The sequence below is a fragment of the Ceratotherium simum genome, chromosome 4, assembly GCF_057802395.1.
Source record: "Ceratotherium simum simum isolate JZ-2026a chromosome 4, ASM5780239v1, whole genome shotgun sequence".
Lineage (NCBI taxonomy): Eukaryota > Metazoa > Chordata > Mammalia > Perissodactyla > Rhinocerotidae > Ceratotherium > Ceratotherium simum.
In genome coordinates, this window is record NC_141903.1 from 555,884 (window position 1) to 571,391 (window position 15,508).

General features: G+C 39.9%; 1 long non-coding RNA gene across 6 annotated transcripts in view; it reads right to left on the reverse strand.

Moving 5' to 3' along the window:
* LOC147917178 (uncharacterized) overlaps window positions 1-15,508 on the reverse strand; it is a 210,276-nt gene that overhangs the window by 141,114 nt on the left and 53,654 nt on the right. For 3 of the 6 annotated variants that reach the window (XR_015551878.1, XR_015551879.1, XR_015551881.1), the window contains exon 4: window positions 8,386-8,483. The exons of 2 other annotated variants lie outside the window; for them this stretch is intronic. This is a non-coding gene — a long non-coding RNA (uncharacterized LOC147917178). Of the gene's footprint in view, window positions 1-6,699; window positions 7,237-8,385; window positions 8,484-15,508 lie in introns of those variants that run through there. One more of the 6 variants, XR_015551880.1, reaches the window with a different exon arrangement.

The window sequence follows — 15,508 nt, forward strand, 5'->3', positions numbered from 1 at the left end:
ACCCACCATGCTGCTGTGGCCCCAAAAAGTGGCCCCAGCTCAGATCCTGGGAAGAAGCCCCACCCACCAAGCACACTGGCTGGTACAACTGTAAGCAGAGGCAGCAGCAGCCCCATGTGTGCATGAATGCTATCCCAGCCTGCAGGAGTGCCCAGGATACCTGCACAACTTCCAGCAGATGGGGTGGGCTCAGAAACACAGCTCCTGCTTCCCCCAGTTGGTTGCAGGTAGAATCTGCAACCTGATAGTACCACAAATGCACCAGCAAAAGACTAGTTCATCAAACACCATGGAAAACAACAGTGACAATTCAGAGCAGAAGCAAAATGATAAGTCTCCAGAAACCAACTCTGAAGTCACAGAAATTTACAATCTAAAGGACAGAGAATTCAAAATAGCTGTCATAAAGAAACTCAATAAGTTACAAGAAAACTCAGAAAGACAGTTCAATGATTCAGGAATAAAATTAATGAGCAGAAGGAACACTTTACCAAATATATTGAAACTATAAAAAAAAAAAAAACAGAAATTCTGGATATGAAGAACACAATTAATGAGATAAAACATAATCTAGAATTCTTAAAAAATAGAGCTGATGTTATGGAGGATGGAGTTAGTGATTTAAGATAATAGAAATATGGAAATGCTTCAGTTGGAGGAGGAGAGAGAACTAATATTTAAAAAAAAAATTAAGGAAGTCTGAAAAATATCTTATTAGATTAGGAAAAGCAACATAAGAATTGTAAGTATTCCAGAGGAAGAAGTGAAGGAGGAAGAAGCAGAGAGATTGTTCAAAAAAATAATAGCTGAGAACTTCCCAAACCTGGGGAAGTAGCTGGACTTAGAAGTATATGAAGCCAAGAGAACTCCTAATTACATCAGTGCAAAAAGACCTTCTCCATGGCATATAATAGTAAAATTGGCAAAAATCAATGACAAAGAAAAAATATTAAGGGTATCAAGGTAGAAGAAAGTAATCTACAAAGGAATCTCTGTCAGACTTTCAGCAGATTTCTCAGAAGAAACCTTACAGGCTAGGAGAGAATGGAATGATATATTCAAAATACTGTAAGACAAAAACTTTCAGCCAAGAATACTCTATCCAGCAAAACTATCCTTCAGATATGATGGAGAAATAAAAACTTTCCCAGATAAATAAAAGCTGAGGGAGTTCGTCACCACTTGACCTCCCTTAAAAGAAATGATGAAGGAAGCCCTCATACCTGAAACAAAAAGGCAAAGGTCTAAAGCTTTGAGCAAGGAGATAAATAGACAGACAAAATCAGAACACTGCAGCTCTCTATCAGAACAGGTTAGCAAACACTTAATTATAACATAAGAGATAAAGGGAAGGAAAGCATCAAAAATAACTAGAAACACTTCATTTTAATCACAAACTCACAACACAAAACAGAACAATTCGTGAAAACAATAACTCAGAAGGGGAAGAGAAAAGGGATGGAACCTGCTTAGGCTAATGGAGATAAGAGGCTATCAGAAAACGGACTATCTCATCTATGAGATCTTTTATACAAACCTCATGGTAACCACTAAACAAAAAATCAGAGCAGAGCCACAATTCATAAATCAAGAGAAAACTGAGAAAACCACCACAGAAAACCACGAAACTGAAATGGCAGTCAGAAATACAAGGGAAGAGAAACAAAGGAAATATAGAACAATCAGAAAACAAGATATAAAATGGCAGTCTTAAGCCCTCATATATCAATAATCATTCTAAATGTAAATGGATTGAATTCTCCAATAAAAAGACACAGAGTGGCTAGATGGATTAAAAAACAAGACCCAACAATATGCTGCCTCCAGGAAACACATCTCAGTTCTAAAGACAAACAGGCTCAGAGTGAAGGGATGGAAGAGGACACTCCAAGAAAATGGCAAGCAAAAGAAAGCAGGTGTTGCCATACTTAGCTCAGACAACACAGACTTCAAAATGAAAAAGACAATGAAAGACAAAGAGGGGCAATATATAATGATAAAAGAGACGTTCCCCAAGAGGACATAACACTTATGAATATATATGCACTGAACACAGGAGCACCAAAGAATATAAAGCAACTATTAACAGAACTAAAGGGAGAAATTAACAGCAACACAATAATAGTAGGGGACCTCAACACCCCACTTACATCATTGGAAAGATCATCCAGACAGAAAGTCAACAAGGAAATAGTGGATTTAAATGAAACACTTGATCAGATGGACTTAATAGATATATAGAGAGCATGCCATCCCGAAACAGCAGAATACACATTCTTCCCAAGTACACACAGATCATTCTCAAATATAGACCATATGTTGGTAAATAAGGCAAGACTCAATATATTTAAGAAGATTGAAATCACAACAAGCATCTTTTCTGACCACAATGCTATGAAACTAGAAATCAACTATAAGAAAAAAACTGGGAAAGTCATAAATATGTGGAGACTAAACAACATGCTACCACGACATGATCAACCACAGGATCAGTGAAGAAATCAAAGGAGAAACTAAAAACTACCTGGAGACAAATGAAAATGAAAATACAACATACCAACTCTTATGAGATGCAGCAAAAGTGGTCCTAAGAGGGGAATTCATAGCATTAAAGCCCCACCTCAACAAAGAAGAAAAAAATCTCAAATAAGTAATCTTAAATCACACCCAAAAGAACTAGAAAAAGAAGAAGAAAGCCCAAAGTCAGAAGAAGGAGGGAAATAATAAAAATTAAAGCAGAAATAAATTAAATAGAGACTTAAAAAAACAGTAGAAAGGATCAATGAAATTAAGATCTGGTTCTTTGAGAACATAAACAAAACTGAAAAACCCTTAGCCAGACTCACTAAGAAAAAAAGGGAGAAGGCTCAGATAAAATCTGAAATGAAAGAGGAAAAATTACAACGGATACCACAGAAATACAAAGGATTATAAGAGAATACTATGAACAACTGTATGCCAACAAATTGGACAATCTAGAAGAAACGGATAAATTCTTTGACTCATACAACCTCCCAAAACTGAATCAAGAAGATTTAGAGACTCTAAATAGACCAATCACAAGTAAAGAGATTGAAACAGTAGTCAAAACCTCCCAAAAAATAAAAGCCCAGGACCAGATGGCTTCTCTGGAGAATTTTACCAAACATTCAAAGAACATTTAATGCCTATCCTTCTCAAACTATTCCAAAAAATAGAGGAAGATGGAACACTTCCCAACACATTCTATGAGGCCAACATCACCCTGATACCAAAGCCAGACAAAGAAGGAAAACTACAGACCAATATCCTTGATGAACATAGATGCAAAAATCCTCAACAAAATATTGGCAAACTGAACACAGCCATACATTAAAATGATCATACACCCTGATCAAGTGGGATTTATACCAGGGACACAGGGATGGTTCAACATCCACAAATCAATCAATGTGATACACTACATTAACAAAATGAGGAATAAAAATCACATGATCATCTCAATAGATGCAGAGAAAGCATTTGACAAGACCCAACATCCATTTATGATAAAGACTCTCAATAAAATGGATATAGAAGGAAAGTATCTCAATGTAATAAAGGCCATATATGACAAACCCACAGCCAACATCATACTTAATGGTGAAAAACTAAAAGCCATCCTTCTGAGAACAGGAACAAGACAAGGTTGCCCACTCTTGCCACTCCTATTCAAGATAGTACTGGAGGTTTTGACCAGAGAAATTAAGCACGAAAAAGAAATAAAAGGTATCCAAATTGGAAAGGAAGAAGTGAAACTCTCGCTGTTTGCAGATGACATGATTCTATATATAGAAAACCCTAAAGAATTCATCAGAAAACTATTAGAAATAATCAACAACTACAGCAAAGTTGCAGGGTACAAAATCAACTAACAAAAATCAGTTGCATTTCTATACACTAATAAGAAACCAGCAGAAAAAGAAGTCAAGCATACAACCACATTTATAATTGCAACAAAAAGAATAAAATACCTAGGAATAAATTTAACCAAAGAGGTGAAAGACCTACACACTGAAAACTATAAGACGTTATGGAAAGAAACTGAAGAATATATAAAAAAATGGAAAGATATCCCATGCACATAGATTGGAAGAATAAACACATTACAATGTCCATAATACCTAAAGCAATCTACAGGTTTAATGCAATCCCAATCAGAATCCCAATGACATTCTTCATGGAAATCGAACAAAGAATCCTAAAATTTTTGTGGAACAACAAAAGACCCCTAATAGCCAAAGCAATCCTGAGAAAAAAGAGCAAAGCTGGAGGCATCACAATCCCTGACTTCAAAATATACTATAAAGCTATAGTAATCAAAACAGCATAGTACTGGCATGAAAACAGACACACAGATCAATGGGACAGAATTAAGGACCTAGAAATAAACTCACACATCTATGGACAGCTAATTTTCAACCAAGGAGCCAAGAAGATACACTGGAGAAAGGACAGTCTCTTCGATAAATGATGCTGGGAAAACTGGTCAGCCACATGCAAAAGAATGAAAGCAGACCATTACCTTACACCACACACAAAATTAACTCAACATGGATTAAAGACTTGAATGTAAGACCTGAAAACATAAAACTCCTAGAAGAAAATACAGGCAGTTCACTCTTTGACATTAGTCTTAGCAGCATCTTTTCGAAGACATGTCTACTCAAGCAAGGGAAACAAAAGAAAAAATAAACAAATGGTACTACATTAGACAAAAAAGCTTCTGCAAGGCAACGGAAACCATGAACAAAACGAAAAGACAACCCACCAACTGGGAGAAAATATTTGCAAATCATGTATCTGACAAGGGGTTAATTTCCAAAATATATAAAAAACTCATACAACTTAAAAAAACAAACAATCCAATCAAAATGGGAAGAGGGTATGCACAGACATTTTTCCAAAGAAGATATACAGATGGCCAACAGGCATATGAAAACATGTTCAACATTGCTAGGGAAATGCAAATCAAAACTACAATGAGATACCTTACACCAGTCAGAATGGCTATAATTAACAAGACAAAAAATTACAAATGTTGGAGAAATGTGAAGAAAAGGGAACCTTCATACTCTGCTGGTGGGAATGCAAACTGGTGCAGCCACTATGGAAAATAGTATGGAGATTTCTCAAAAAATTAAAAATTGAAATACCATACCATCCAGCTATCCCACTACTGGGTATTTATCCAAAGAACTTGAAATCAACAATTCAAAGAGATTTATGCAACCCTATGTTCATTGCAGCATTATTCACAATAGCCAAGACGTGGAAGCAACCCAAGTACCCTTCAACTGAAGAATGGATAAGGAAGATGTGGTATATACATGCAGTGGAATACTACTCAGCCATAAAAAAAGATAAAATGGTCCCATTTGCAACAAGAGGGATGGACTTTGAGGGTATTATGTTAAGCGAAATAAGCCAGAGAGAGAAAGACAAACACCACATGATTTCACTCACATGTGGAAGGTAAACAAACACATGGATAAAGAGAACAGATTAGTGGTTACCAGAGGGGAAGGGGGCTGGGGGGTGGGCAAAGGGGGTAAAGGGGCACATATGTACGGTGACGGATAAAAATTAGACTATTGGTGGTGAGCACAATGCAGTCTACAAAGAAACTGATAAATAATAATGTACACCTGAAATTACACAGTGTTATAAACCATTATGACCTCAAAAAAATAATTGGAAAAAAAAAGAAATATTTCATAATATTGCCTTCAAGATAGATAGCCATTGCCTTCAAGAAGCTCTGAGACATCCAGATCTTTCCAAATCTATTTTCTCCACTAATCATACTGAGTTTAAGAACAACTTTTTCTTAGAAAATACTAGCCTTCCTCCTTGCAACACTATCTTCTCTCTCTGTTGGGATGTAGGTTATTAGTTGTGCTCTTTCCTGCCTTTGGACTGAGCATACTGAGAAAGTAAGGATGGGGCACTGGTGTATAGTCAACGCCCTTCAGTGTCCTCGTCTACAATCAGTCTGCTTCATTAGAACTAATGTTAAATAAAATTGGCAGGGAACATTTTTACACACTGTAAGGGTGAGTAATTTTTTACTAATCCCTACCTGAATTTAAAAATTCATAAGGAAAATTTAAAAGAGGGGGTGAGGAAACAGGGAAAGAAAAATTGATGAGGAGTAATTTGGGATTGGACAGAAGCACGAGGGACACACAGTGGATGTAACGGGAGGTCCAGTATAAGTGGATCCAGTGAAGTGATTTCACTTCACATATAAGTGAAAGAATGGATTCCCAAACACTCCAGGAACGGAGCTCAGAAAAGCAACACCAGAAGGACAAGAGGTAGACTAGTAGTCTGAGATAGTGTTTATTTTGTTCATTATTAAATCTCCGTCAACTGCCAAATGTCTGGCAAGTGATAGGTGTATATTCAGTTAATACCTGTCCAAAGATCTCAAGGGTGTGATCTTTGAACCAAATCTGGAATGCTCATATTTTGTTTGACCCACATAAAACTTTAAAAATTGAGGAATTTTTTTTTTAAATTAAGATCTCTTAGTATCTGTGACTAGTACCACCAAGCCAATATTTACCCAAGACACTAATTCACTGCAGGTGAATTTTACAGACATTTCTCTCCAGTTCTGAGTCCCCACCACTACCTATCCCTCCAGCTCTGCCCACCTCACACATCCATCTTACATGTCTACTGTCTGCAGGCATTTGAGACTGAACCCCATACATCTGCTGCCTGATCCAAGGTCTTGCCATCATGTGATTCTGTGGCTCCATCAGCTCCAGACAGCCCCAGCCAGGCCCATGAAGACTCTTCAGGTTTCTATGCTTTTGATTGCAAACTATTTCATGTTCTTCTTGGAAGTAAACTTGGCATATATTATAAATCAGAATAATACATGCTTGGCACATGGAGGCATGGGACAACACCATAGACCAGTCAAGAGGAGAACTCAATTCTTCATTTCTTTTGACCACTTTAAAGTCTTTAAATATTACAAGAGCCAGCTGTAATAAAAATATCTAAGACTTTCTTTTTAATTTTTTCACATCATGATAATTAAACCTCAAAATGACACTATGAGGTAGAGAAAACATCAACATCCTCATAACGGACTGATTAGCTGGCATCACGTCAAACAGCATAGAAGTGGTGGAGGATCCAGGGCACCTTGCATCTTCTACCACACATTGTCTTCCCTAAAGAAATTGTTCAGATTCTCCACTGAGAGAATAAGAGGATAAGAGAAAAGTGGTAATGGTGAATAGAAAGGAATTAATTGGAATAAAAAGAGTAAATGCATCAGGGAGTTGGGAGAGGTTGCTGAAATTTGATAAAGCAAAGAATGAATGATGATGTTAAACTCATCATAACCAATGATAGATGACTTCACTAAATGCTTCTTGTTTGGATTAATTAACTCAGAGAACCTTGGTAAGGCTGTGATATAGGGTCTAGACTATTGAACATGAAATCAAGAACCCTCTGTTTAAATCCTGGCTCAGCCGCTTACTACATACAGAAACTTGGAAAGGTCTTGAACCTTTGGATCTTATGTATCTTAGTTTACTCCTCAGTAATATGAGAATAACAATATCATAATATTCTTTTCATAGGGTTATCTTGAAAATTATAAAAGATAATATACATGAAAGCAAATTTAAACTGTTACTAGATAATTAATAATAATAATGGTAGTAGTAGGAATAATGGTAACATTTCTCATATGCACACTACAAGCTTGCAATGTACAAAGTGCTATATGTACATTACTTCATTTTATGTTCACACATAATCTCTGAGGTTGTTAATATTACTGCCCCATTTTACAGAGTAGAAAACTGAAGCTTACGGTGACTTAGTCCTGAGGCCAATTCCACATCCCCAGCATGTGGTAGAACTAGGACTCAAAAGTCAATATTCACTGGTTCCAAAGCTCATGATCACCAAACTACCATACCAAACTGCCTGTGTTATTGTAGGCGGCTATGCATATAGTCCCTTTGTAGTTCATCTCTCCTAGTGCGTGACACACAACAGGCACTCAGGAAATGTTTGCTGAGTGAAGGGAAGAGGTGAACTGCCGGAGTCATTCAACAAAACCACTGCCAATCCTGACCACTCAGCATTGTACAAAGAGGGGAGGAAAGACCAGTGTTCATCCCCAGGGTCATCTTTATTTTCTCAGGGGTCTTATTAATTAAAAAAAAAAAAAAAACTTCCTAGAGCCTTGAAAGCATTAACAATCCAGTTTTATGCCAATGTAGGGGTCTGAGTTGGGCACTCATGAGTAGAACCACATCCTGGCTTTTCAGACCCTTCCAGCTAAAACCTGGCATCCAGAGAGATCAAAAGCAAAGAAACACTACTCACCTTCACACATTCTTCAGTCTGACATGTTAAAAGTCATGTTCTTGTCAAGTTCTTTACTATCCACTTAAAGTCCTGGTGAGAGGTGAGAGATTTGAATTCTTGGGGAGAGGAGAAGGGAAGCTATGTTAGGCTCTGTAAGACACACAGGGCTCATCCCCCTGCTATAAACAAAATCACTGCCGAAGCAGCAAGATGCAGAAGTGTGTTTTCCCTTTGCCAAGACTATCAAGCCTTCAGACTGTGTAAAACTTACCTGCCACAGCAGCAAGGTAGGAACAGGAGCACAAACTGGGATTTGGTAAAACTGCCAGCGCCTTCCTTTGCTTCCTCTTCCTATTACCCTCCTGCTTCCGCCCACAAAACATTTGGCTTTGTCTCACTCTCAGAAATGTTTTTGAGCACCCAAATCGTGTTCTTATCCTCTTCTCTCATTTCCCCCCAGGGGTGGGGACAAGACATTATCCCGAGTCTTTAACAAAAAGGGGGGGGGCGGGTCTGTAATGGGTCACAGAGTAATGTATATCTAGTACACCCAAGGTTTCTATTAGCTAAGTCAATTCTGGCACCTCTCAGCTGAGAGCCTGTCCGCTGTGCCCAAAGACCCAGAAGACGTTGACCTAACCAAGTGACTGAGAGTTCTTTCTGGCTGTCCAAAAGACCTAGTTTGTGGTTTCAGGCAGCTTTTATACTAAGTTCCTAGGGATCTATGAGAAATTTGACACCCCACATGTCAAATCCACAGGCAATCTTTGTGTGTTTACTCTGCAGAATCCTCTCTGAAGGAAGTGCCCCAAAGTGATCAATTAGCATAGAAAAGTGAGGTGCCCTGGGGAGAAGAGGTAGGTAGCAAGGAGGATGAAGTAACCGAGGCACTAAAGCCTGCTTCTCCACACTCCCTTTGAACTTTAAAAATTTCTAGGTGAATAAGTGTTTTATTAAATGCTTGGTAGTATTTAAATGGTCACCAGCATTTTATTAGTTCAAACATAAGTAAGAATTGTACACTAGATACTGCTAGGGAACAGAGGAAAGGAAGAACCAAAAATCAAGTAAGGCAGGTTCCTTACTGTAGTTTTTTTGTTAATAATAATAATAATAATATATGGTATTTATAGCAGTTGATTTTTGGCTAAATTTACACAAATAAGATACTTTGGGAGAAAAAAACTAAAATAAAGCTAGGTTGCAAAATTTTATACATTTTCTAGTACATTCTTCAATTTATCCAATAAAAAATTAGCATAGTTTTCATTCTCATACAATCAAATTCTCTGGATTAAGACTAGGGAGATAATACTCATTCACCATGCAGACATCTAGTTTTTAAAAAATCAGTTGGATTCAGTCAATTAATATTTTCAGTTTAAAAAATAAAAAGCCCAGCTAAACATAGTCTTAACAACTGACCCAGCAATCCCACTACTAGGTATTTACCCAGCTGATTTGAAAACTTACGGCTACACAGAAACCTGCATGTGAATGTTTATACCAGCTTTATTGATAATCACCAAAAACTAGAAGCAACCAAGATGTCTTTCAACAGGTGAATGGATAACTAAACTGTACATCCACACAGTGGAATACCATTCAGTGATTCAGAACAAAGAGCTATCAAGCCAGGCAAAGACATGGATGAATCTTACGTGAAAGAATTGCTTAGTAAAAGAAGCCAGTTTTTATTAAATTCCACAAGCAGGCTCTTGTCTTGAAATGGAAGTCTTCTCCTCCTGGAATCTTTAGTTGCAACACAAGGTCTTGGTGTTTGTCCATCACTTAGCTACTTTGGAGGCTGAGAGCTTCGAATCCTAGTGAGAGCAGCTCAGAGTTTGGGAATACTGCTGTCACTGTTGATCAGCATCAAAGGGCAGAAAGTTGGGTAACAGACAGAGAAAAAGACACTGATGCCCTGTCGAGTAAGATTTTGCTCATGTAAATGGCAAGAAGAAAGAATTGCCTAAATGAATAAAAACAAAACATGCCATGAGGGAGAGGATAGTTTGTGAGGTTTGCCTCTTTGGGGAGGATGTTTGTGTGTGCTTGCTCCTGTGCATGTCTTGGGCATTCTTTCGGTGTCTGCACCAGAGACTACAGACACTGGCCCAGCCCATAAAGAACACAAAGAGGAGATCACAAATAACTATGCTTCTTATAAATTCAACTCTATTCTCTGCTGATAAATAATACTTCAGAGATAACTATGCCCAATAAGAGATTTTTTATAGCCACCTATTTTGTATGTCTGGGATAGTAATTAGCTATAATAAAAAAATGGAAAGTAACAAGTGTTGGAGAGGATGTGGGGAAATTGGAACCCTTGTATATTGCTAGTGGGAATGTAAAATGGAGCAGCCACAGTTTGAACCAAGAAAAGTATGGCAGTTCCTCAAAAAAGTAAACATAGAATTACCATACACCCCAGCAATTCCACTTCTAAGTATATATCCAAGATTTGAAAACAGAAACTCCAACAGATACTTTTACACCAATGTTCCTAGCAGCATTATTTACAAAAGCCAAAATCTGAATGTGTGTGTGTGCAGGCATGTGCATGAGTGAGTGTGTACATGTGTGTGTGTGTGTCTGAGAAGATGGATGGGTTCCATGGCTGGCAGTACACAGTTTTCCAAGACAAGGCGTCCTCAGACACCTGGCAGATCTTCGTAGGGTAAGTCCGCCAAGAAGAACAAGGCCCCTGCATTTAGAAGGAGTCCTGCCCTGGCATGTTGGAAAAGCTGAAACCAAAGCCTGAAACTGGTTGAGCTGCTTCCCTTCTCCTCTCCAATCCTCTTGGTACACCCTCAGATACTACAGATCTGTATCACTACACTAATGGCACACTCCAACTGTTCTTGTGAATTCTCCCTAACCACTCTGGCTTAATGCATTTCTGACTCTGTCCTGATGGCACTACTCTTCCCTGCTGTGTTCTTCCTCACACTGCCTGCACTAGAAGGCCAGGACTTACAGTAGGCATCTTTCTCCTTCCTCATGGCCACTTTGAAAATTTCTTCTCATATATCTTTTTTTTTTTTTTTTAAAGATTTTATTTATTTATTTTTCCCCAAAGCCCCAGTACATAGTTGTCTGTCATAGCTGCACATCCTTCTAGTTGCTGCATGTGGGACGCGGCCTCAGCATGGCCGGAGGAGCGGTGCCCCGGTGCGCACCCGGGACCCGAACCCGGGCCGCCGGCAGCGGAGTACACGCACCCAACCACCAAGCCACGGGGCCGGCCCCTCATATATCTTTTAAAATTCCCAGCTCCTTAGAAGTTTGTGACATTACACGATACACAAAACTATGCTTCATTCTGTGATAACCTGAAATCTCTCTCTCCCTTATTTGTAGAAGATAAGTTCCTGTCCTCTTGTCTTCTTGTCCATACTTTCTCCTATCATCTTTTTTTTTTTTTGCGAGGAAGATCAGCCCCGAGCTAACATCCATACCAATCCTCCTCTTTTTTTGCTGAGTAAGACTGGTCCTGGGCCCATCTTCCTCCACTTTTTATATGGGACGCCGCCACAGCATGGCCCGACAAGCAGAGCATCAGTGCGCGCCCGGGATCTGAACCCGGGCTGCCAGCAGCAGAGCACGCGCACTTAACCACTACGCCACGGGACCAGCCCTTCTCCTATCATCTTTATTTATTTATTTTTTTGTGAGGAAGATCAGCCCTGAGCTAACACCCCATGCCAATCCTCCTCTTTTTGCTGAGAAAGATTGGCCCTGGGCTAACATCCGTGCCCACCTTCCTCTACTTTATGTGGGACGCCACCACAGCATGGCTTGACAAGCAGTGCGTTGGTGTGCACCCGGGATCCGAACCTGCAAACCCCGGGCCGCTGAAGCAGCGTGTGCGCACTTAACCTCTTGCACTACCGGGCTGTCTCCTATCATCTTTAATGATCTGAACTTCCTGTCAGATTCTTGACCTCCTCTCCTCTAATTTTTCCTCCAAATTAAATCAGACACCCACTACCCAAAATGGTAATGATGGTTTTGTCATCATCAGAATTTTCACCACCTCCAAAATCTCAACTTCTAGTACCGCATTCTCAGACCTTCTACTCCTGACCTCAGTGGTTCCACACCTGTCAAGGTCTGGTTACCTCCACGTGCATGAAGGCTTCAGATGCACTGATTCCAACACTGGCCTGCACCTCCTGTGCGTCTTCACCTCCTTCTTGATTCAGGTGAGACTCCATCGTCCATTTTTATAAATAATCCATTGAAAGCACACTTACGGACTCCCCTTCTCTTGCTACAGAATCCTCACTCTCGCCTGTTCAACCTATTGCCTGGGATTTACTGAGCCCAGGGCTGCTGAAGATATCATACAAACCACTGTTTCCACTTGAAATTCATGATTGTAGACCCCAAATAGGCACTTTGATCACCTAGAAATCCTACTAAGATTTCACATTTGTACACGAATAAGTTCACCTTCTCATGTCTGAGGTGGTTATTTCATTCCTTCTTTCTCCCTAAAACTTTCACACAAATGCTCCCCCCTGCTCATCCTCAGTCAAAGTGCATCTCTCTCACTTCATGGAGGAATAAGAAGGTAGTGCTCGTTATTTTTCTATTATGTGGTATAATTTGCAATGCTTATTGAATTGCTTTTCTCAGAAACCTCCAGAGGCCTCTGATTTCACTCATATTCGTATACAGTCCTTAAAATGAACTGAACTCATCTTCTACTGCTCCCCCACCTCAATCTCACTGCTCTGGCCAGGCTGGTCTCCTTGCTGTGCTGTGGACTTATCATGTGACCTCTCACCAAGATTCTGCACTTTCTGTTTCCTGAGCCTCCCTATCTGACGCTGGATCCCTCACCTCCTCCAAGTCTTTCCTTACTCAAATGGCAACCTCTCTGAGAAGTCTGTTCCTAACCACCCTACTGAATATTATAAATCTCCCACCCTCCCTACCCCACCTCAACTCTGTTTTTCCATCGTATTTAGTACCAACTAACATACTATGGGATTAATGCCCTATAGAGTGTAAGGTCCATGGAAGGGGGGGAATTCTTTCTATTTGGTTGACTACTCTATTCCCAGTACCTTGAGTCATCCATGGCTCACAGTTCCACGAATATTTGTTGCATAAATAATTTTACCTCCTTACTGAACTCACATTAATATTCTAACGGCTGTTTACTCCAATTATTTGGATATTCTCCAGTTATTTAAATAATCAGATCATGTGCAAATAATCAGAGTTTTGTTTCTTTCCTTTTAATATTCATAACTGTTATTACTTATTTTATTGTTTTGCAGCAGTAAGGCTCTCCAGAATAGTTAACAGTGATACTGCACCCCCATAGTTTCATTCCCAGATTTATTCCCTAAAATATTCTTCTTTACTTGCATGAGGAGACATATACCAAAGTGATCATTGGAGAAATGTTTATAAAACAAAAAGTGAGGGGATGGGGACTTAAAAGTATTCAAGAGTGTAAATGAAATAATTACAATTACACAAAACAGCAGGTATATATATAATATTTTGACTGAAAAATGAAATTGAGAAAAATATACACAAGTGACATCAGCATCATGGTGGTGTGAGACACTCCCCTTCAATCTACAACTAGTGGGTGAGCCCACAACTCAACAAAGGTTCCTCTGCTCAACACACCAGGGTGCCAGAGAGATCCCCACATCTGTATATCTGAAGGTGCGTGGATTGGAGCACACCAAGGAAGCGGAACCAGGGAACAGCAGAGGCAGTGCCTGCAATCCTGGCTCCCCAGCCACAGTGGCTGAGCCCATAGCCCCAGCAAACCCAGTAGCAGTGGTGGAGGTGGGGCCCATGACCCCAGCTCCCCCACCACAGCCCCAGTGGAAAAAAAATAATAATAAAAAAAGCAGCAGTGGCATCAGCACCCACAACTCCACCCCCGCCCCCACTGCAGTGGTGCCCAAAGCCACAGGAAACAGAGCAGCAGGGGCAGTGGGGCCCACAACCCCAGTCCCCCTACCTGTGGCAGTGCCTGTGAACCCAACAACCCCAGAAGTGGCTCAGGCACCACGACCCTGACTCCCTCCCACCACAGCAGCAGTGCCCACAACCCAGGTGACCTCAGATGCAGTGGAGGCACCTGCTATCCCAGTGACTCCAGTGGTGATCCCCGAGACTGCAGTGACACTGGCAGCAGCAGGGCACCAGTGACACAGAGGGAGCGCAGGCAGCAATGACAAAGGCATCAGTGACACCTCTGGCAGAAGTGTGGAAGGTGGAAAGTACTGGCTCTCAAATATAACCAGAGGTAACTCAGGTAAGAGAAACCAAGAACTGTGCTATAGCGCCATCTACTGAAAAACAAGAAAAAGAAAGGCCTCTAATCTCCAACTGATTGAATAGTTAGAATCAAAACAAACAAAGCTATATCTCAAAAAGAAAAATATATGCTACAACAATGCGTCAAGAGAGGAATAACTCATCAGCCACCATGAAAACCCACAGCAACATGGCATCACAAAAAGAAAAACAATTCTCCAGAAACCAAACATAAAGTTATGGAAGATTGATAAAGAATTCAAAATAGCTGTCATGAAGAAATTCAGTGAGCTACAAGAAAACTCAGAAAGGCAGTTCAATGAGCTCAGAAATAAAATTAATAAAAAAAAAGGAATACTTTATCAAATAGACTGAAACTCCAAAGAAGAACCAAACAGAAATTCTGGAGCTGAAGAACTCAATAAATGAGATGGAAATGTATTAGAAAGCATTGGAAATAGAGCAGATCTTATAAAAGAAAGAATTAGAGAGCCTGAAGATGGAAGTCTAGAAACAATTCAGGTGGAAGAGGAGAGAGAACAAAGATTTTTAAAAAATGAAGAAATTATACTAGAACTATCCCACTCCATTAGAAAGGGCAACATTGGGGCCAGCCCAGTGGTGTAGTGGTTAAGTTCGCACACTCTGCTTCAGCGGCCTGGGGTTTGCGAGTTCGGATCCGCTCACTACTCATCAAGCCATGTTGTGGTGGCATCCCACATATAAAACAGAAGACGATGGGCACAGATGTTAGCTCAGTGACAATCTTCCTCAAGCAAAAAGAGGAGAATTGGCAACAGGTGTTAGCGCAGGGCCAATCTTCCTCACCAAAAAAAAAAGG